The 16,276-nt window shown below is 46.3% G+C and overlaps 1 protein-coding gene across 1 annotated transcript in view; it reads left to right on the plus strand.

Annotated features, from left to right (window-relative positions):
* Positions 1-1,870: 1,870 nt before the first annotated feature.
* LOC147726029 (putative N-acetyltransferase camello) overlaps positions 1,871-16,276 on the plus strand; it is a 42,922-nt gene continuing 28,516 nt past the window's right edge. Inside the window, exon 1 of the mRNA XM_086960143.1 lies at positions 1,871-1,990. The gene's annotated coding sequence lies outside the window, so the exon portion shown is untranslated. The remainder of the gene's footprint in view (positions 1,991-16,276) is intronic.

A 16,276-nucleotide genomic window follows, 5' to 3' on the forward strand; every position in this document is an offset into this window, starting at 1 on the left:
GGACTCCAGGAGCATGTCTTCACTGACCACCAGCTCAAGAAATGTATCAGTCAAAACGCTCTTAAAGAAACGTTCTCAGAGGAAACCAGCAAAAGGCTCCTCCAATTCAGAAAACATGTCTGTACGGTCATTTCGATCAACCGAGTCAAGGTCCTTACAATACTCATGGCACCAATCACCAAAATATACAATCAAATCGGAGAACATTCTCCCTGTCCAGAGCAACATATCTCACGTCAATGACTCAAAACATTTGATCACCCCACAATACAACACGTCATGTCAGTCACGGATATCTCAAGACGTAAAGAACATGCCGGCACCCCTGAAGGGGTCCGCGAGGCTGACTCAACGCGCTGGCAGAAGGAAACCAGAGATACGGGACAGCACCCATCGGGTGAGAAAGAATTACCCTGCCACTCAGCAAGGAGGGCAAAATGGGTGGATAAGAAAGAAACGTACACATGCCCGGATGATCAAAGAGTCCACCAGTCCCAAATGCGAGTGGGAGTGGGCGAGACAAACAGGGTCAACAAATGAGTCCCGAGACCAAACCGGGTCACCCATGTCAGACAGTGCCTTGCTGACTGGTATTACAAATGAGTCCAGAGAACAAACCGGGTCACCCATGTCAGACAGTGCCCTGCTGACTGGTATGCACGACTCGGAACAAGAGGACAGTGCTGCCCCCGACTGGAGGAGACAGAAGGAAATAAGATCTCGTACAGATGTTCGGAAGAGAACCAGAACACCGTCCACTCCTGAAGGAGATCGAGCGTCAGTCGAACGAGAACTACCAAGAAAGACAGATTGCCGCTATCGAGCTGAGCCACCAACTGTCATCTCACACAAAGCAGCCACGATCGCGTCAGAATCTGTAAATGAGTGGATAACCCGGAAGACTATTGAAACCCGCAACAAATCTGAGAACCAGAAGATCACACACAATACTTCGTACTTTCAAAGGCACACTCCCGCAGTCAAGGATATTCTTGTCGAGGCAGCCGACAGTAGCTCGAACAAAGCAGTGCCCCCAACAGACTATACCTTGCCAGCGCCTGAGGAGCTGACTGAGTCTAAGCCTGGAACGGCAATGTGTCTATGACCCATGCGGACACCCGCAGACCTGTGTGGGCTGGTCAAGAAACTACGAACATGTTGAAGATGACTATTTTGTTAAGAAAGGGGGAGATGTAGTATCGTGTACAGCAGTCTAGTGTTTGGGGGATAGACTCGTGGGAGGAGCAGGAAAGGGAGGAGCAGGAAACCGGGAATGGGAAGTTAGTTATGAGTAGGACAGAGAAGAATAAAGACGTGTCGAATACTACTCCTGTTCTATTTGGGGGGGCATGACATGATGCAACCATAATGCATGGTTTTGGAAATATTTCAAACAAGAAAGCAAACATTAAAGTCACATTCATTAACAACCTACAACGCCGATTAACTACACCAGGGTAGCAGCAGAAAAAGTGAAAATTGAACAAGCGATAAAAGAGGTTGTAAACAACACACACCCTCGGTTCTCTGATCATGCGAGGGCGGGGTTTGCATTTTTTCGAAATCGGTATAAAAGTGGCAGCAATTGAAAGAAGAATGAAACGGTTTTGACACGAAGTAGACATTGAGGTAATAGAAGCCCTGCGTAGACTGAATGTAAATACAACGAAGAATGATAATATACGTAATGTAATACTCAACAAGCAAAATAAAATATCTTTAAATCAGTTTCACCCATCTAAACAAAATCAAATTGCTACATTTTAAATATGTAATCGAACATATGTTTAGCAAAATTGAAGCAGTCGGTGTAAAACTGATATTAACTGCCGCCCCCTGTCTGGCGGGTTAGAATCAGACATTCCAAGATGGCGGCTCGGATCGCTTCCTGTGTACTAGTCCGTTGTTTGTGTTGGTGTCTGCTGCTGCGGGGGAAGGAATGGCGCTCGAGAGCAGCTGCTGAGTAGCAGGAGTTGTTTGGGCATTACAGGTAAGCGTTACCTCTATGTACTCTTGGCAAACCTTGCAGAAGAAACAGTCTGTACGGATGGCTGAAGAACTATGTGCAGTTGCGTCCCCGAGCTCTGCATTGTATTTCTGCACATCGACTCTTAGGAACCTCAGCATTCAATCTTAGCACGACCCAGGCAGCTTTTGAAACGAGGCACGTGAGCTGAAGTTATTGCCGCAAGATCACAGTGTGCTCGAGAAGCACACAGGTCTCACCTTTCCCAGCTCTGTGTGTGAGGAGCTGAGCCAGTCTTGAGTTTTAGCTGTGCATTATGGGACTTGTAGGCCTGTTACACCTTTATAAAATATTGACTCCAACTTCCAAGGCCCATAATGAAAAGTAAAAACCTGGCCTAGATGATACAACACGCATGGAACTAGGAAACCGGAAGGCAATTCCTTGTCAGGCAGCTCACAGCACTGGGTACAAACTGCAAGAAAATCAGATGCACATTTTTTCTCCAAGCAAAGGAAACATTTAGCAGGTGCGTTGTCTAATACTTTGCCAAGGTTCAGATAGGATCCCTGCTTGAATTCCTAATTAGGTAACAGTGCAGGCCAGCATTACACCTGCGAATTCCCTGGGTTCCTGCTCCTCCCACCAGATAAGATGCAGACATCAATGAACTGTACACCGATCAACATCAGTTATTGATGAATATTCTGCATTGAAAGAAAGTTTGGAGCCAGCAGAATCTGGCCAGGTCAGTTAGTTGAAATAAAGTGGCCCACAGGCAACAACTATTGATCTATCTTTGTTTTCCACTTGTTTTACTTCATTTCCAGTATTTTAATGTTCTGGTCGGTAAGAAAATGAAGAAAACCACCAACGCCGGAATTTCATTCACTGATTAATATCTACTCTAAAAGGTAAATGAATGGTGAAAGCAGTTTAAAATTAGGTCTAAAGCTGCTTTAATGTTCCACAACTGATAGTTAAAACAAAACAACTACAGAAAAGCCACAATAAGAAGGAATATAGACGTTTTTATTATTGTATAAAGATTCTTCTTTCATTAGTATGTTCCAGCCTTTGCAGACTCTTGAAACATGAGCCAACAGAAGGGTATATTTTTTGTAGTGTAGTTTAATATAACGTGAACTCAGCCAAAGGACAGGATTAAATGAACACCAATTACATAACAGAGGATCAAGTATTCCTTGACCTCTGCCCCTGGCAAGGGTTATTGACCCATATGTCTTATTCCGTGCCGTAGTGTGTTGTAGTTGGTTGGGGTCAGTAAGATTGGACTTGGCCCCTCCTCGGACCGCTGCTCTTCAGGCAGGAGCGACGGCTACTCCTTGCTAACTCAGGCATATATCTTGCTGTCCTGATGATGATGATGATGATCCCCCTATTCTAGCCGGGATCAAAACAGTCAACAACAGTTGTGACTGTTGTACATATTTATGTGAAGTCACTATGAATGTAAACTCCTTAGGTCTGGAAATCTGATAATTTCCAACCCCCTCCTTACCCACTGCACTTTCATTATAAGATGTTTTTCTTTCATATTATTATTTGTTTAATAAACATATTTTTCCATTTGTAGAAAACCTACACAGGTCACAATGTAGTTCTGTGTAACACTAACATCTATATTTATTCTTGAAAGGTACCAGTGTCTCTAAAAATAGGTTGTAAGCCCTCGGTCCCTCTCAACTTATAGGGTTCCCTTGTAAACGCCTTAGTCCTCCTCGGCACACCATGGCAAAATGATTAGGCTTACTGTAGCTAGAGCACTGAGCCGGGCAATTCTCCAGCAGATGTTCATTACCACCACAACTCCTGCATTACGCACCCGACTATGCTGATGCAGTAATCTTGGGTCAGGTAGACTTCTCCCTTGTGGAAACCGCGTCCGCATTTTCTACCTTCCCAATGTGCGGCTTACTGGGTGTTTGCGTCATAGCCATGTCTATTGATCCAACGCTGCTCTCAAACAACCCTCTAAAACATCACTGAAAACCCAGGAGCTATCACACTTCACTCGTCGGTGAGGCCAATAGCACCGCAAGTCACTCATTCACACAAATCACACTGCTTCCAAGATCAGTGAAAACTAGAGGACGAGCTGCTGGACAGCGGAGTACCCTAAATAATCTACAATTTTAATTCCTATACATTATATACATATGCATTTTATTGATTTCACCATGGCATTTAAATTTCATAAACAGCATTTAAGGAACCCCTCTAATTTGGTTGATGGACCAGCTAGTAAAGAACAGTTGATTGAAAAGACCCGCTTAATTCTCTATTTTATTTAACTTTATCTCTCTTTAAGTCTTCTAGCATGACCTTATGCTTACATTTTTAATCTTTATTCAGAAAATCAGTTAAACATTTCTCCGATTACTCAAGTAAAGGATAGAATAAATTCAATTAGTTTTAATTTATTAGCAATGAGAAAATTCAAAGACATATTACCTGTCTTCTTTATCATGGAGGAAAGATCAGGATTAAACGACACAGGTTCCCAAAAACAGCCTCTCTATCTTCCTCGATATCTACTTCCCATCAGGACTCTGACCCCATCAAAGTCAGGAAAAATGTCAGTCTTTTGCACCCAGAAAATCGATCAGTCCGAAAGCATGTCGTGGTGCGAAAATAATTCAAAAGCAAGGTTTTTCTCTCTCCCAAACGGCCTCTTTTATACCCTTTTTCACTAACTAACTAAAATGTGAAACTTTAGGATCCACACTCATTTTTCATTGGTCCATTTGAGGGGTGGTGAAGATCGCTTCATCTCCTCATTGTCCACATTTTTGCAAAGTCACTTCCATAATTCTCATGCGGTCATAATTGTTCATGTTTTTAACATATTCATCCTGTCCTTTTATCGATACTTTGGTAAAATTTCCCAGGCTCACAATTCGAGCATTCTATTTGGCACCATTCTGCTTTCCAGGCCACGCTGACCTTGACACCAGTAGCCCAGGCACAAGCTGCTCGTACATCGCGCATGCGAAGAATTACACCCTCTTGGAGTCTCGCAAACCCTCCATTTTTATCTAGGCCGCAAGGGCCATAACTGGAACTATTATAGAAACAAACACAATTAAACGTTAGTTTTTGAAGTAAAGCCCTTCTGTTTACCCCCCACACTCTAAGTTTACCCTGTTAGTGGTTACCTAGCCTTAAGCCACAAAAATGCATAGTTTTCTCACCAATCTCCTTCGTTTTTGCCACAATGAATACTTATAATAAGCATACATGCATAGCTTTGTTTACTTAGAAGCATTATTGCACTATGTTAGTATGACAAATTCACATGATTAATGTATTACAATTTGAAACACAAGCAAATTAGTATCCCATGTGTACTTTTCTGTGTGTGTTTTTCTTTTCGGTGGTTAGTACTGCATTCCACTCGATTAATACATGTTATGGTTATGAGAAATTGACATTACAAGGGGTTCACAACATTTTTTGTCACTCCTCGCTCCACCACCATCTCAGTGGCCCTTGTGGCCGATAAGCCATACGCTCTAGCCATGATAAGAATTTTGCCCTAAAGGATGTTGGGCTGTTACAGGATCATGTCCAATAGGGTCTTGTTTCTGCACCCTTAGGTAATCTGCTCCTGGATTTCATTGGGCTGATGTGCCACGCACGTGCTGGCCAGCTCACGAAGGTGGGCATAGAAAGTGTCAATCTACTCTCCTTCACGCTGGTGGGTCTGGCATAGCTTGAAGCTCTCGAACTCAGGATTTAGCTGCGGGTCAAAATGAGAGCAGAGGGCCTACACCGCCGTTTGTAGTCCTCTGCTGCTCCCATGTTAGGGAGATGTTCAAACATTTTATAGATCTCCCCGGGATAGTGGAGTAGCAGGGAGCGCTTGAATGCACCATTATTCTCAGAGGTAGCTAGAAAGTAATTGTTCAGCCTTCCCACCCACGGTTTCCATCTGGGCATAGCTGTGGCAACATCAGTCAGTTCACTGAATGGTGGAAGAACTCTCTCAAGGGTGTGCTGCTGGGAGAGCAGACCAGTCGGGCCCTGGGAATGCGCAGCATTGGCATCCGTCAGGCACTGGAAAGGCGGGTTAAGTACAGCAAAGGGGGAAAACCAGGCCCTGCCCCTTATCCCTTAGTCGCCTTTGTGGTATGCAGACACCTCACAGTCAATATTAGTTAAGCACACCAGCAGGCTGTGTGTGGGGCGCTCAGTTGCCCTGAGCTGAGCAGCCCCTCCACCTGCACAGATTAGAATGCATGGCAGCCCTGGCACAAAAGGCTCTGGGGCCAAGCTAAGAGCAGCAGGAGCTTCGGTACACATTTGGCACAGCAAACGGAAATCCGGGCATGGTTGCAGGGGTGCTGCTGTGGCCGCAATGCTCTTGTCTCTGTCACCTAGTCCATGCCCATCAATGCAGCGTCCGCACGTCTCCTCAAGGACCACGTGCTGAATGAAGGTACAGACCAGGCCGCGATGAGCACTCTTCACACAGGCATCAGCCCTCCCCCGCACAGTTGCAGGGCAGAGTAAATCGGTTGATACCATGGTAGCAAAGCGGCTCCCCCCACGTGGGTGACTCCTCATCGCCAAATGGACTAGGCTGATGCAAATAGCCACGAGGCTTAGGCCCTGGCACCAGCAAATGATACACACACACTAGTAGCGGTGTGGGTGGAGGACGCTGTGCTTTCCGCAGCACCTTTATTTATATCCTCTGGTTGCATCCGGCTAGAGAGTTCAGTGCATTACATACAGGGCATAGGTGAGCCCCAATAGTGGCCAAGTAGCTTACTACACCCAGCCTCTCGCTCCAGCATATCACTTGGTTTTTCAAACAAATGCAATGAGGACCCAGCACCTCATTGCATTTGAATGCGGGGCAGCTCCTTGCTTGTTGTTGTTTTCCAGCAGAATGCCACCCCAATGTGACCAGCGGTGTGTTCTGATTGGCCCCACCTTAGACACTGAGGCAGATGGCAGAAGCCTTGTTAGGTCTCGTAGAGAGACCTTTTGCCATCCATCCACAAAGCTGACTTTTTATGATGAGGATTCTCAACAGATCACGTGAAATCACGTGACCACAAGCTCCTTTGTGCACGAGCTTGCATTTTCCCACAGGCTTCCCCCTGCCAGAAGCATTTACCACATCAAAGGCTTCAGCTGCCCCGCCGTCACTTATTCACGGCTGCGCCTCGCATTTCCCCACAGGCTTCCCCCTGCCAGCAGCATTTGCCACATCAAAGGCTTCAGCTGCCCCGCCGTCACTTATTCACGGCTGCAGGCCGTGCCCTGTTTTTTTATTTTAGTAATACGAGGCTGGAAAAGGCCAGTCCTTCGAGTTAGATTTAAGCTTCAGAGAAGCCCTTATTAAATACAGGCAAAAATGCCCAGTCCTATGATCTCTAGACCTTTGTTCAATCCTCCACACGGGTCCGAAGTACTTGTAAGAGTTGTCACTGGGTGACGGGGAAAACTGACAATGGGGCGCTTCATTGTGGGCGAGGGGCTCGGTCATCAATTGCTGTTCCGGGGTCAAACTCAAACCAGGGTCCTGCCATGCAGTGTCATTACTTGTAATGTGCTGGACAGTCTCGGATGCGGGACAGGTATTTGTTGATTTCCGTGACAGCAGCTCATGTGCTTTCTCTAGCAGGTAGGTTCCGTGCGTCACTTCACCTGGAACGGGACGAAGGCGCCCTCCAACTCGACTTAAACAGTCAAATTTTTCTGAGCGCTGTAGGGCACCCATCCTTCATCTTTATATGGCGTTGTGGTGTGGGTAGAGGGGGTTTACGTAATGTCAGCTTGACTATGAGCTCCTTTTGGCGGGAGTGATATGTCAGTGTGTTGGTTGGCCCTGCACACTTACTCGCTGCTTCCCTGTAGTCACAGCCATGGCTTCACACGGAATGAACCGTGAGCCATTTAGAAACTTTGACATTTTTTCAGCTAACGTGAGTAGGAATGCAATTTCTCCCGGCCAATCGCGTCCCGTAAATTGTCTCTTGTATTGCAGTGGCCATTGTTGCAGTCTTACAGATTCTCACGGCACTATTAACTAGTAGGGGGGGGGGGGCACTGTCACCTGACCCGTTAGTTCATAATTTGGCAATTCGATCCATAGACTGAAACAGTGCTCATGTCTGAGACGCTAAACACGCCCCCCTGTTTTACCTCTTGAACTTCAATCTGTGTAAAGGGACCCATGAACGCTCTGAACTGTCATATTCACGTAGCATATGTGTGGCTGCACCTGGTGAGTTGACACTGGGGGTTATTTACAAGTCCCTTGCGCCGCTAAGTCACTGTTTACAAGAACTTTGATATTGATTACAAGAACTTTGATATTGACTGGCGGAGTTTCACAACTTGTTGCCTGTAAAAAAAAAATCGGCCTTACCGTGCAGGAGTGCTCGGGTTGAGTACTGTCCAAGCTGCCAGGGCGCCTTCCGACCCCCTGGCAGCTTGGGTTTGCCAGTCTGCTAAAAAAAGTGTATATGAAAATAGACTACTTTACTACCTTTTTAATCACACAAAAAAAATTTCTGCATGATATCCTCGAAACTACATCCGCCTCCTAATGTCCGGCACAGGCAGTTTGACGTGCAAGTTGTAACCACATTTTGGTTACTTCCAGACATCTGCTACACGCAGGGCTTTACGAAGGCATTGTGTTGTGGCACAGCGAGGTAGTGGACCGTAACAATGATTTGAAGACAACATGAGGGTGGGGGGCCCCGCCACAACACAGTTCTTTGCACTCAACCCGCAACACAGTTCTTTGCACTCAACCTCCTCATTTAGAATGTACGCCCGATTGAAAAGAAACTATTCAACATAATGTAGGGATGAACAAATAGTGCCTGTTCCAGTGCCAACTGGACTCTCACGGTGTACCTTTTGGTTTTCTAAAGTGTTCGGGGGCGAGCAAGCCGACACGTGGGGCTATGCAAAACTTTCAATTTAAACAGCTAACAGGTTTGTGTTAAAGATGATCCGAAAGTGGGACTGACCATTTAAGGTCAAATTGCCATGATCATTAATGACTGCAGCCAATGAGAAGCCTGAAGTGAACACACACTGGCTCCATTAGTGCACGCAAGTAAAGTACTGCAGAGAAGCCTCGCCCGTGCCATGATAACGCGCCCATACTACTGCTATGGTACGTACTGTTTGTGATCCCTGCCCCCTCCACACACACACACAAACGCTCCTTGCCCCTCAGGGGACGTTGATGTCTGTACAGCTTTCTGCTAACGGAGGCTGAGAAAGATTCCGCAATACCTCATTACACACCGAGGCAGGGGGGCGACCCCCTCCCCCCACACACACACTCCTGGGGGGGCGGCTGTCTGCAGGGCTTCCTTCTAATGGCCTAGTCTGCAGTAGCGGCTCCTGTGGTTAAGCTTTATAATTCATAAAACGGTTTATAGAAGGCATATAGTAAGGCATATAGTAAAAGCCCACAGGGGACCCTTGGTGGCAGGCTTTTGAGTTACGGTGAATCCCTGGGCAGCCTGCAGACCGTCACCGTTTTTTATTTTTTTTATTTCAACATATTTTATTGATTTTTGTGTACATACCCACCCCCGCTCACCCTCACCACGCTCACCCTCGCTCACCCCCGCTCACCCTCACCCCCCCCTCACCCACCCTCACGCACCCTCACTCAACCTCACACCCTCACCCTCACACCCCCTCTCACACCCTCACACACCCGTACCCTCACACACTCACCCCCCTCACCCTCACACCCCCTCACACACACTCACCCTCACACACTACCTCACACCCCCTCACCCTCACACCCCTCACCCTCCCAACCCTCTCACCTTCACACACCATCACACCCTCACCCTCACACCTCCTCACTCACCCTCACTCACTCACCCTCATACACCCTCATCAGCATAGCATAACAAAACATAGCATGGCATAACAAAATAAGCATAGGATACACAACCTCACAACCCCCTCACCCTCGCTCTAACACCCTCACCCTCACTCACTCACCCTCACTCACTCACCCACCCACCCTCACTCACCCACCCTCCCTCACTCACCCACCCACCCACCCTCACTCACCCACCCTCACTCACCCACCCTCACTCACCCACCCTCACTCACCCACCCTCACTCACTCACCCACCCTCAACCACCCACCCTCACTCACCCTCACCAGCATAGCATAACAAAACATAGCATAGCATAACAAAGCAAAGCATAGGATAGGGAAACATAGCATAGCATAACAAAGCATAGCAAAACACAACAAAACATACCATAGCATAACATACCATAGCATAACAAAACAAACCATAGCAAAACAAAACATAGAACAGTATAACAAAGCATAGCAAAACAAAACATAGCAAAACACAACAAAGCATTGCATAGCATAACAAAACATAGCAAAACAAAACAAACCATAGCATACATAACAAAACCTAGCATAACAAAACACAACAAAGCATAGCATAGCATATCAAAACACAACATAGCATAACAAAACAAAGCATAGCATAACAAAACAAAGCTTAGCATAGCATAACAAAACATAGCATAGCAGAACAAAGCATAGCAGAGCAAAACATAGCATAGCAAAACAAAGCATAGCATAACACAACAAAGCATAGCATAACAAAGCATAGCAGAGCAAAACATAGCATAACAAAGCATAGCATAACAAAGCATAGCATAACAAAGCATAGCATAACAAGCATAGCATAACAAAGCATAGCATAGCATAACATAGCATAGCATAGCAAAACATAGCATAGCATAGCATAACAAAACATAGCATAGCATAGCAAAACAGCATAGCATAGCATAACAAAACAAAACATAGGATAGCAAAACAAAACATAGCATAGCATACAGCATCACTCAGCACCACCACAGCATCACTCTGTGGCACCATTCAACAACAACTGGTTCAAATATGTTATCTCAATGTTTCAAGCTTTATTACAAATGTAACAAAAAGATGTTAATATTTGACATATGTTCTTGGATTTTCGTCACAATAAAATACACTGAACATAATCTTCACAAATGTTATTTACAAATGTTTAAGCTATTGCCATTATAAATTACAATAACTTTTATTTAAGTATTAATTATTTTAAAAAAATTAAAAGCCATTGTTATTTGCAATATCAATACATGTAAGTCACGTAAATACAACACATATTGCATTACAAATGCTATAGGTGTGACATTTGCGAAAGTTATAACTATTGGCATGGTAAATGACAAAGCTATTAATTTCGCTATTTTCAAAAACAAAACCTAAATAAACAAGCATTTACAATGCAATAGGTCTCGCATTTGCGAGAGTTTCAGCTATTGGCATTGTAAATGACTATGCGTTTTTATTTAAATGTTTGTTTTAAAGCATAAATAAAAGGCAGTGTAATTTACAATGCCAATAGCTTAAACTCTAGCAAATTATTGCATTTTTTTTACCATGCAAGTTTAAGCTATTGGCATTGTAAATGAAAGCCTGTTTATATGTTTTAAAAACCAAAACATAAATAAAAGGCATTGTTATTTTTAATGCCAATAGGTCAAACTCGGGTACATGCTAGGCCTATTGCATTGCAACTGCTAGTTTCATGTGTCATGAAGAGAAACGGAGGGTGTGAATATGTATTTACTTAGAGAGCACGTGGGCGCTGAGAATTGTGTTCTTTACATGGTAAGAGTAACAGTGACAAAACTCTACAATAAAGTGGAAGAAGCACGAAAGAGATGAGAAGCTTGCAGGGGAGTGCAGCTAGCGCCTGGCGAGTGTGAGTGCTGGAGCGAGACAGGGCCGGAGCCACCCAGACAGGGCCGGAGGAAATAGGAGAGGAATAGGAGAATAGGGGAGGAATAGGACAAACTGAGAGGGTGAAGGAGGAGGGAGGTAGAGGTAAAACGTGGAGTGAGAATGGGGAGACGAGGAGGAGGGCAGAGGAAAAACATGGAGTGAGAATGGGGAGACGAGGAAGGGGGGGGGGTGATTGAATGGAGAGGAGCTTGCATTAGGAAGGTGCAATTAGGAAGTAGGGGGAGAGGCAATGTAAGTACACAGGAACAAGAATAGGGTAGAAAGAGAACAGGGGAGGTATTGAGACATAGGAGTTACTTTACATCAGACCAGTAGAGTTACTCGTCCAGCCAAAACAATTTTTCAGGTGGCATAAAGAGAAACAGAGGCTCTAAATATGTATTTATTTGGAGAGCACATGGGCGCTGAGAGTTATAGAGGTGCTTTAGATGGTAAGAGTAACTAGTGACAAAACTCCTACAATAAACTGGAAGAAGCACGCAAGAGATGAGAAGCTTGTAGGGGAATTCAGCTAGTTTACGGCAAGTGAGAGCATTGGAGCAAGAAAGAGCAAGCGATAGAGGGTCGGAGTGAGCGAGAGAGGACCGGAGCAAGAGAGGGCTGGAGTAAGCGAGAGAGAGGTTTGGAGAAATCGAGGGAGAGTCAGAGAAACCGAGAGAGGCTCGGAGCAAGCGAGAAAGGCCCAGAGCAAGCGAGAGAGGGTTGGAGAAACCGAGAGACAGGGCCGGAGACAGCGAGAGAGGCCCAGAGGAAATGAAGGCAGGAGCAAGAGTGATCAGGGCATAGAGGCCGGTGGAGCAAGAGTGTGGGGAGCAGGAGAGAAGGTGGATGGTAGGAAGCACGGAGCAAGGGTGGGTAGGGCATAGGTAATTAGGGGCAGAATAGGACGAACTTAGATTTGACTGGAAGAAGAAGAGATGAAGGCAGTGGAACTAGGATAGGAAAAACAGTGGGGAAAAAGAGTTAAGACATATAAGTAGAATGTGGTGGGATGGGGGCAGAGGTAAAATGTGGACAGAGACGGGAGGCCAAGGTAAAACGTGGAGTGAGACAAGAGGCGAGGAGGAGGGTCGCTTCATGCAGCACAGGTGTTTCCAGACGCCGCGTTGCACTTTCAGGAGCAGCCAATAGCGAACACACAGAAGGAGGGTTACCGGCTACAAGAAACAGGACGCTGGTAGGAAGTGTCGGAGACAGCCCCATTTGGAGTGGGGGCTATACAACAGTGACGTGTGAATCTGTTTTTTTTAATTGCCACGGCCGCTTCAAATCGCTGATGGAAAGGGGAAGGCGACCTGGGCGCTGCGGCGCAGTGCTGATTTACGCATATATTAGCTGTTGAGGTCTAAAGTTCACATACCTGTGAGCCATCAAAGCATAACCATCTCAGGCAGCAGGCCAATGGAGGCAACCTTGCAAGAGATTCCTGAGTGGAGGTTTAACTCTTTAGATGAAGTGATTTACCACAAACGAGCATTCAGCGGCTGGGATATTTTTGGCGCATGCGTATAATGTAAGGTTGCGCCCGCATCTTAATGCGCACTATTTTTATAAAAAATAATTACACTTTGTAAGTGTAACGAGACTGAAGTTAGGCGGTGCTGGTCAGCCTCTCAAGTGTAGCATTCGATTACAGGACCTGACTTCTGATGTGTTATTTTCTCTACCGGAGAGTACAATTCTTAATAATGTAGTGGAATTGAAAGTGATGCGGTTGGACCTTAAGGTTTTCCTTCTGTAGCTGCATGGCAGATAGGTGTGAGTACTGGCGAACAACAACATGGTAACGGTAGTTATAAAAAACCAGCAGAACAGAAACATTCTGTGCATTGTTCTCTGCAGGGGATGATGCTCGCCGTTTATGCTGAGTTTTTAAGAGCGCGAGCAGCGGGCTCTCCGGTGAATCGGTGGCTGCCGCTGCCAGTGTGACCTGGATACCTCAATGGTTTTCCCGCTTTCGCCCACCCTCCTTGGCTGCTGTCTCTCGCGCGCGCATAGACCTACCGCACTCGGGCTGGGACTTTGACAGGCATGGAGATAGTGTGACCCGCGGGACAGGACGATGCAGGAGCCCCTCCGGATCCCTGGCGATGGACGGGTATTCCAGCAATGTGCCCGCCTTCCTCACCAAACTCTGGACCTGCAAGAGCAGACTACCGGAGAGCTGCGGAGGGAGGGGGGGAGCGGGACTAAGGAGAGCTGCGGGCGGGGGGAGGGGGGGAACGGGACTAAGGCGAGCTGCGGGCAGGGGGGGGAGCGAAACTAAGGAGAGCTGCGGGCGGAGGGAGGGGGGAGCGGGACTAAGGAGAGCTGGGGGAGGGGGGGGAACGGGACTAAGGCGAGCTGCGGGCAGGGGGGGGAGCGAAACTAAGGAGAGCTGCGGAGGGAGGGGGGGAGCGGGACTAAGGAGAGCTGCGGGCGGAGGGAGGGGGGGAGCGGGACTGGAACAGCAACAGGTCGTTTCGCGATTCGGGGGCGTGTTTGCGTGCTCTCCCCTTCCCATTGGCTGGAAGGTAAAATTCCAGCCAATGGGAAGGGGAGAGGGCGTGACTTAAAAAAAGTCACGGAAACGCCCCCGATTCGCGTTCCGAGGGGAAAGAATGATTGACAGCCAATGTCTTCCAATGGCTAGCCTCCATTTATGGAGCTAGCCAATGAAAGAGAAAGGCGGAATAAAGCCCCACATTGAAGTCAAAAAATCTCGGGCTCCGCCCACACTGCTTCGCAGTGTGACGGTAGGCCCGAGACCTAAAAATGTGTCATTTACAATACCAATAGCTCAAACTTTCCTAATACGAGACCTATTGCATTGCAAATGCTTGTTTTTCCTTGCTGTGCCCTCCATTACCAGAGTTGTTTCTTGTCGCGATCCACAAGCGGCCTGACCCCAGAATGAGAGCATGTTGTGAGAGATCAGGGACATCAGAAGAGCGGGTGAAATTCGCAAGCTGTTTCTCGCATGACACAACGCAACCTTGTCCTTGCTTGTTCCTGGCTTTGGAAAGTAGATCTCTGCCCCTGCAGCTCAGCGACAGTGTCCTGGCCTGCAGAGCACGACCGAGGTCTGAGGCGGACATGTAGGAGGAAGGGACAGCAGCTGAAGTGTACACAGCCCCATCATGATTCGAATGACAGCCCAGCACTACTGTTTACTGGCTGACAGCCCAGCGCCTGGATACCCTCTCTGGTGGTTAGTGTGCTATTCAAATCAATATTTAATAACCTGTGAACACATTAGTGCTCAGGTAGAGTGCTCCTACCGGGCTGGAACCCCTCAAACTGTACCATCGCAGTCAACATTTTATTTTTTAATTAAACATAACTGTTTTGCTCCTCATTTCACTCATGAGTCACTTAACAGGTATGCTTTGATGTCGCTTAAATTGACATTTCTGGCAAAACAGCCAATGAACTATGTCCTCAATAACGTCAATAAATATGAGAAAAACAACCAGCTCATATGGGGTCGCAGAACTTACTGCAAAGAATGTAAAAGTAATTTACCAAAACTCACCACATTTGACAGCACTAGTATTTCTGCTTTTTGGAGATAGGTTGGCATTGAATTAGTTTCAATCCTTCTTTGAAGATGGTAGCACCTCAGTAACTATGGGGCATTTAATGTATCCCTCTAGAGGCTCAACAATGGGTTCTGATATGGTTTCCCCACATTGGTTTAACAAGTATGTTTACCGACTTTGTATTAGTATTCAGTAATGAAACCTGCATTTCTAATACATTCTAAAATGATGGTCACAACACCGAAATCTTGTTAGGAGAGGGTGACTCGGAGGAAGATTTGTAAAAGTTTGAAGCATGTTTCAGGGACATCACATGCTGGAAACATGCTAGTAAAACAATGCCAAGACTGAAATGGTTTTACTGTGCACTCAGCATCATATTAAACACTTTACATTGCTACACAATCTCCCGTCTCTTTCGAGGTAGTTAATCCAACCTATTAATAAGGTGAAAAAGCTAAGGATAATCTTATGAATATACACTCTAAGCAGCTACAGAATAAAAGTGTGTACGCAATTTGTGCCTCCAACTATCCAACTTAAAAAAGATAATTAGTGTAACTCATCCAGAATTAAACGCACCAATATGTTATGTTATGTTATGTTAATGGCATTTATAATGCGCGCAGCTGCTCCAGCGAAGGAGCGTCCCGGCGCCTGACAGGGAGGCCACACAACATAACTGAGAAAATAAAAGATTGAGAAGGAACATGCTACGGGAACAGAAAAGTCTTGACCGCTCTACGGAAAGAAAGCAGGTCGGCAAGGGTCCGGATTTCAAATGGAAGGGCGTTCCATAACACAGCCGCCCGCGCCCGAAAAGAGCGTCCTCCGGCACGGCTGCGTTTGAAACGAGGAACTGCAGCTAATTCGCGATCCGAAGAGCGAAGAGAGCGCCCAGGAATGTAAAGACACAGAAGGTTGTGAAGTATCTGGGCGGAGGGACCC

The sequence above is a fragment of the Lissotriton vulgaris genome, chromosome 3_1 (genome assembly GCF_964263255.1).
Source record: "Lissotriton vulgaris chromosome 3_1, aLisVul1.2, whole genome shotgun sequence".
Classification (NCBI taxonomy): domain Eukaryota; kingdom Metazoa; phylum Chordata; class Amphibia; order Caudata; family Salamandridae; genus Lissotriton; species Lissotriton vulgaris.